Here is an 8,820-nt window from a genome sequence, read left to right on the forward strand (position 1 = left end):
TAAGAGCGCAACGTGTTTCAAAAATAATAATAATAAGCACATCAACTAAGGAGGAAGCTCAATTAATTTCTAGCTTTTGTTAGGGATTACACGATCAGTTGATGTATATATATATATGATATCTCTCTGGTCTTGAAAACATGATGCTTTGAAATTTGAAAATCAATATATACAAACGACTTAATTTCTATTGCAATAGAGGTACATAACCGGAATAAATTAATTATAATACTATAAAATCATTTTAATCTAGACACATATGATTCACATTTATCCAACGTCAATATATCTTTAAAAAATATCAATGCGACTCCAAAATTACAAGCTTGAGAAGTATACATATAGGTTGAAAATGGTTGGAGCTATTTCTCATTCTATAGTAGTCGATCTACAGCACTAGTTTTGATTAGATATGATATACACCTTCTTCCTAAGACGATATAATTGTAGCATTGATTTAGTACATAGGGTTCCATCGATCGACAGTATTGTTGGGTACAGAGGCCACTATCATAAATTAATTTCTTAATTTGTTTTGCTAATTAAGGGCCGCAAAATACACAAGGGTCGACTAGTCAGCTAGTACCGTCTAGCTGTTGCAGTCACACGCTCAATCGGATCACATTTTCAATGGAAACAATAAGTAAATATTATCAAAGTAAGGTAGTAATTAAATTGTTAATATTATTGCACGGCGCATAATTAACCTACATATAAATTTGTTTGTGATCACTTACCATACCGTTGCCAAGCAACATCTTTATTGTCTTATCATTTGGATGTTCGAAAATATATATTTGTTTTATAGATCTCCAAGGAGGTGTTTAAAACTGTTCATGGATGAAAAATGAGTTGTTTGGGTTGACGAATTAGCTGCGAGTGTTTTGAGAGCCGACATCCATGAAAAGTCGCTATGGGGCGACGTATATATTTGTCCAAATTGACATATATATATTATCAATGTTTTCATCCAAACAACGTGTTGATTGTTTAATTGGGCCATTTTTTGTGGGTGTAACAAAAACTAAAATATGCATCACCAACTTAATTATTCCATTAACTGATTATGTACAGGCCGACACAGTTTGTTCCAATTGGACCGTATATTTAACAGATTAACAGTCACATGTACAGCCCATTCACATCCAAAGCTAATGGTCAAGACACTGCAGCAACTGTGTCGACCAACCTCTCTCCCAAATTGGATTAATTACAGTAATTAACTAACTAATTAATTAACCATGCATCCCGTTGCACCCCCAAATCAATTGTAATCTACGTTTACATTAATTACTATATCCTTTGAATCAAAGACTACCCAAATGCACATGCATATATGTACAAGAGATCGATCCAAATCACACACCAACTAATTAATTAATATACTTAGTTATGCCCATAAGATATTTCATACACTAATAGAACTATACCTCCAAGCTTAACTAGCTAGCTTTGCTAATAATATCAAGCAAATTGGTACTGTATGGCTTAATTTGCCCGGTCAGTAGTTACATAGGTTAGCTAGTTCTGCTGTGGCTTGATTCGATAAATTTGATGGTTAATTAATTTATAAGCATCCCATATTGCTCTCTTCATGGATCACATGTACAAAATCAGTTAATTATCTATCCTACGTACTAATCTACTACTCCTAAATATATTTCGAAAATACTTATATTTTAAAACGAAAGAAATACCATGAAATTAAATTAAATAAGATGTTGTATTGTGCTTAGCTATTGATGTCCCTGACTCCCACTAAACATTTTTAACCCCTAGCTACCCATTAGATCCTTCTCCACAATTAATTAGTAACAACTACTTATAATTAATTAATATGTGTATGTGCTTCCTACTTCAATTAACTATATATTGAAGTACGTACTACTTGCTGAAAATTAATTAATTATAGCAAATTTAACTCAGCATAGGTAATTTACAATATAACGTTTTCCACAAGTTGAGGTGATAGATGGTCTTGAGTCTTGACTATCTATAGACTTGTACATTGTTGATCAAATTCTAGGAGATGCTAAGTACACATTTGCGTCGATCCAACGGTGCAGATCGATTATGTTTGTCAGTTGGCAGATCCCAGCCGTCCAGAAAAGCTGTGCGGGTGAAAAGCTTCCACGTATGCTAGTCAGCGCACGTGTGGGCCCCACCTTGTCAGGGGGACAAAATACTGTACAATTAATACTAGGTGATCATCGTTGACAAGTGCTTGGCTTATGTCAGCAGCTGACGCCGTAGTGTAGAGAAAACGCAACGCATCCGAGATCCACTCGTGTATACATATAATCCTTATTGCGTCTTTGATTAATTTGGCAATTAAACCGGAGGAGTAAAATCTTATTTACTCGCATAATGAGTATTAGTATGGTCTTTATTTTACATGAAAGCATAATGAATTTTCATACAGAAATGCCATTAATTTGTAGATTAATTATACCAACGATATCTCAAAAAATATTATATTATACTTCCTTCGGTTTTTAATGTTTAAAGCTGTTGATTTTTAGGCGCACGTTTCACCATATGTCTTTTTAAAAACTTACATAATTATCATTTATTTGTTTAATTTGTTTTATCATCATGTGTACTTTAAATATGACTTATACTTTTATATTTTTTACATATTGATTGTAAAAACAAATCTTGAATAGAACAAATTATCAAACATATATTAAAAAGTTAACGGCATCAAACGTTAAAAACCTATAGAGTATCTTTACGAGTAAATAGTTAAATTAAGAAGTCGAACACCTTATTTTCTTTTTCAACCGAACTCATCTTCAAATTAATAAAGGTTGACATATCTCAAATTGAAATATTTTTCTTTAATTTTAGCTAGTTGTCTTTTGAACTTTTGTACATTAGCAATGTAATTAATGCTAATATTCGTCTGCTACTACAATTTAAGGTGACTGTCTCCACTAAGCACACCATCTAGTCTACTTATGATGCATGTGTTTGACCTAATGCAAGGATCGATGGGATGCATGTAGAGCCAAATATGACCAATTAATTAAGAACGTTTTCGTTGAGCCTATATTTGTACCTTCTATTCTTAATTATTAGCAGATGTAGTATAGACAACATGCATGCATCTATATATGTAGCTGATAATAAGACATGCATATGGTTCAAACTGTTGGGTTTTGGTAACATCAACTATTAGTTGACTAATGTTTTACTACGGTAACCGTGACGTACGAACAGTACATGCATGCTTAATGGGTAAGCTTCAAATTAAATAAACTTAACTGTGGGTCTCGCAAACCACCTTAATTAGTTTGATGTGGTTGTGAATTTTCTATCTATCAGGGTTCAAACCCTGCAGATATACCCAACTAATACATACATACATACATATATATATACATACATACATATATATATATATATATATATATATATATATATATATATATAGGACACTCATATGGGGCTCCATGGTGCCCGGGCACCATGGTATGAAATACACAAATTCACCCAAAATTTTCAAAATTTTTAAATTGTGAGTATATACCTAGTTATAAGTATTCGATTCATACCTATACCTAGCAATAAAACAACTCAAATTTATCTTTATTTCACATTCCAATATTACATACCTAACTAATTATATGTTTAGATGTTATATACCTAAAATCAAAATCTAACAAAAACATGTTTAAATTCAGTTCAAACTTGTTTGAACTAGTTAGTAAAGTAGTTAATGTTAATACCTAAACATTTAAAAAAAATTCATACTCATTTGAATTGAGTATATACTCAATTTGAATCATGGAGCCCGGGCACCATGGAGCACCAAACAAATTTACTATATATATATATATATACATATATATATATATATATATATATGGAGCGTATCCTATGCACACAGGTCCTCGCGTGTACACACCGTGTACACCAACTAAAAATTATTACAAAAAATTCTAGAAAAATTCATACATGTACTTTCAATAGTATTACATCTACATGCAAAGTCGCATCTTCAAATTCATTCTACATAGAGAATAAAAAAAGATAAAATTCTGACAAAATTGCGACCTTAAAACTGTCAGATTTTTTGTTTTTTTTTGTTACGGCTAAAATATAATGAATTTGACGTTAAGATTTTAACTCTAGGTGTAATACAATTGAAAGTATGTGTATGATTTTTTCTAGATTTTTTGGTGACATTTTTTAGTTGGTGTGCACGTGTGTACACGTGAGGGCCTGTGTGCATAGGATATGTTGCCATATATATATATATATATATATATATATATATATATATATATATATATATATATATATATATATATATATATATATATATATATATATATATATATATATATTTGATGCACTTTCACTGAGAATTTAAAGGTTGACACAGATTCATCACTTTAGTTGTGTGGTTAATTATGCCACGAATGTAAATTAAAGTACGCTATGAAAAAAGGGATTAGGATTAGTTGTGCATGCGTGGGGTGTGTATATGTATTTGTCTTTAATGTAATTGCACAAGGAAAAGGCTTAGCTAATTAAGTACTATCTCTGTTTTTAAATAGATGATGTCCTAAAATGTGGGCAGTCAAACTTCGAAACTTTATATGATTAATTAATATAAATAATGGAGTTATAGTATGCTGTTGTTTTTCATCCATAAATTAGTTTTTATCCTCTCCTAACTTAGCTTTTAAATTAATAATCGAGTGCATGCCCTCCACACAAAATGAAAAAAAAGAAAGAAAGAAAGAATCAAGTGCTCAAAATGGCATGTTCTTCTCTGCAAACTAAGCTAATCATTCTACTACTAGTACTCTACATAGCTATATATTCAGTATATGAATAATTTGCTAGTAGAATGTAACAAACCTGCAACAACTTGTGATTCGTATACTAAATATAGTACGCAGGATGCAGTGCGTAATGAGCACGTCTTGTTTTTAACTGTGTAAGTATGCATGCATGTGCTTAATTAAGCAGTAAACATGTGCTTATCATCAAGCCAACCAAGCAGAATCTGACCCTAGTTAGGGGTCTATAAGATGCTTAATTATGGCACTAGTGTGTGGCCCAAGGTATAAGTATAAGTAATTAACGCCCACTAACCTAAGATTCTGTCTGTTAATTATACATATATCTCTGTCACTACTTGTAGCTAGCACTACTGACAGACTGACAGACATTGATCGACATTAACACAGATCGATCACACTCTGCAAATTTACTCCATTCTCACTCGCAGAGAGATGATCGGATCACCGGATCGAGGTGTCATTTTGACTATTTATATATTATATACTCCCTCCATATACTCCCTCCATATTTTAATGTATAACGCTGTTGACTTTTTGATAAACGTTTAATCTTTCATCTTATTAAAAAATGTATGTAATTATCATTTATTTTATTGTGACTTGATTTATCATCAAATGTTCTTTAAGTATGACATAAATATTTTTATATTTATATAAAAAATTTGAATAAAATAAATGGTCAAACGTTGATTAAAAAGTCAACGGCGTCATACATTAAAATACGGAGGGAGTACTAATTAGTTACGACGACGAAGAACAGTAGTGCTAGTACTTGTGCGTCATCGATTAAGGGTTTAGAATTTATAAATTAACCATTTGGAGTTGTAAATTGAACTGAAGATTAAATGCATGCGTGGAGGAATGCATGGTCCAGAATTTCTTCAACTTGGAGTGCTTATTTATTATACATCTGGTTAATCTGATCTTAGCCGTCACTCATACAATTGGATATTCAATTCAGTGTGCACTAAGTTGATACGCCTTACTTTGTTGCAGGATATGTGAATGAATACATATTATACATTATAGAAATAGTAAATATATATGTTTAAATAAATATATATGTTTAAATGATGTGGAGATAATGCTTTTACATTGCTTGCATATTGAGTTTCTAAAATACAACAAAATTATAAATGATATATCATGTTTATATGATATTTAAAATACTCTAGATAATAATTACGATAATAATTACTAGTGAGTTTTAGAAGTTAGTGAACAAATATGATGAGATGAATAAGATGGGCGTGCATGTAGCTTAGATGCCTAGCTACCTCTGACTTCTCTAATTAATTCTAGCAAATCTAGAACTAATTACTAATTACTTCTTCCGTTCTAAAATATACTATTAATTTTTAGCTAAGAATTAGGATATGAACTTATCCAGATTTATAGTTAAAGTTGTTATATTCTGACATGAGGAGGAGGCGGTAGTTAATTTCGACTACACGTATATATAAGAGATAAATAATACCCATCCATATGATTAAAGAGGATATCTAATAACTATATTGAATATTTCTTCATATACTATACATGTAGGCATGAACTGTTATTAATGACATAATGCTCAGGATCAAACAGAAGTTAACTATGTTGGAGAGCTAGCAATATTTGCTGGCAGCTGCTACATCTCTCTCACACACTGATGATGCTTGCATAGACATGCACTGTTTGCCAGTACACAGTACAGACACTTAATTACACAAACATGTCCAATTAACTCTTGTGTAGCAATATATATATATATACTTCCATGTCCTAACAAAAATCTAATTCTAATAATATATCTACATATCTAGATACTCTCTATATCCCTATGTATCTGGATATAGGCTCCAGATACATCGCCAGAAGTTGGCTTTTTAGGACGGAAGAAATACGTCTATAGGATTATTATTATTATTATTATTATTATTATTATTATTATTATTATTATTGGACGGAAAGAGTACGTAAATATTAATACAGTTAGAGATGGATGCATGGACAGATCACCGGCCAACAGCTTCCTCGTACTCCCATCAATAGTACTGTACATGCACTATTGATCCATCGATCGACCGATCTCTGCAACACTGAAACATAAATCGATCGTACTAGCTCTGTTGCTCTCACAATTTCTTCCATATATCGACGACGAGGCAGTGCTGCCAATATGGCTAATTAAGCTGGAGCATGATCATGATCCTGCAGCACTATTATTGCAGGACGGACGAGGTAGAGGCAGCAGCAACGGCAGTATACAGTGGTTTTAGCAGAAGATCACTGTTGCGTCAGGTGGTGTCGCCATATGCAGAATGTACAGCAGATGAACACAGCAGATCATGCATGGATATGCTCACATCGATCAGATGTTGTCGAAAGCATTGCAGAAATGGCTTATATATAGCTATATAGTTAGCTATATATGCTCTCTAGCTCTGTTTTGGAGATCTAGCAAACGATTAAAACTGGAGATCGATTGAGAGAAGAACGAACTGATCACATAGAGACACCAAAGCGTTAGTTAAGGATTCCAACTATAAGAAATTTTACTGTTACCGAGAAAGTATATTTAAGGTTTCTAAATTCCAGCTTTTCCTATTTTCATCCATATTAACATTTTCTAACTTCTAAGACCCGGGTTTCTTTTTTTTTTTTTCGGGGAAAGATCACCCGGGTTTCTTTAATGAACCATGTCAACAAAAAAAAAAGCAGGAAAACTACCCATGCCTTTTTTTATGTTTTATTGAAAAAATAACTGTTAGTAATCATGATTCAATATTGTCGTTGTCAGTGTCAGTGTGTCACAATGTGCTTCCATCTCTAGTGTTTAACTGAAATCATGAGAGAGAAACGCTCACAACTACATTCAAGATTTTTCCAAACGGTCATTCTGATTTTTCCATGTGGTTGTCTGGCCCGCCTGGAGCCAATCGTCTGAAAAAATTAGCATTTTCATGTGCGGGCAGTTCAACCGCACGGGATAATCGATTATCCCGTGCGATTGTATTATATCGACTGCACGAAATCAAAAATACCAAAAATAATAATAAAAAAAAAGCGAATCGGTCGCTCGTTGCCGTCGCCGCGCCTGGCTCGCTGCCGAGCCGGCGCCTCGTCGACGTCGTCATCTGGGTCCTCCTCGTCGACGTCGTCATCTAGGCCGCCGCCGCGCTATACAGTGGTGGTCTGGAATCAAATCAAAATAATTGAAAGGGTTTCAATCTTCCACTGTTTGGAGAGAGATTCAGGGAAGCGCAACCTCTCGTAACTAAAGATTGGCACGTCATTAATTCAAAATATAAGCATATTTAACTAACAATCTGGATGACATTTAGAGAAGCGCAACCTCGATCTGGTAACAAAAGAGCGACACTGCACGTACGTGTCCTAAAATATAAATATTTTTAGCTATGAATCTGGATAATATTTAGAGAACCGTAGCCTCTAGCAACTAAAGAGTGGCATGTTATTAAATACTCTCTTCATCCCAAATATAAGTATTTTTAGCTATAAATCTCGATCATATGTAGAGAAGCTACTTATAGTTATCTTGCTAACGATGAATTCGATGCAATTAAATAGTTGTTGTTATACATCTACTAGTACTACTTAGTAGTAAAATTTCTTATATATACTACTTTACTTTTACCAATATTCGGTCTTACGCAAATCATTTTCATAACAGAGAAAAAATTGGGGACTGCTTGCTTCCCAAAGAGAAGCAAAATTGACATATGTGGCTGGTTAGATAAAGCCCAAATACCGGCCCATTTCTGTCTCAGATGGGCCTAATTCCAGCCAGGCTTCCATAGGATGGCCTAATAAGCTAAAGAAAAGCCAAATTTTAAATTTTCAAGCTTAATTTTAAGATTGATTTTGAGATATTTTCAACGTAGTTTCTTTTTCAACATTGGCTTTTAAGTCACAAAGAATACATTTATAAAAATTTTACCCATAAATTTATTTTTATTTCCTAATAAGCCGTTTTGGCTTATTAGGAAATAAGCTAAAC

Source organism: Oryza glaberrima, chromosome 7, assembly GCF_000147395.1.
Source record: "Oryza glaberrima chromosome 7, OglaRS2, whole genome shotgun sequence".
NCBI lineage: Eukaryota > Viridiplantae > Streptophyta > Magnoliopsida > Poales > Poaceae > Oryza > Oryza glaberrima.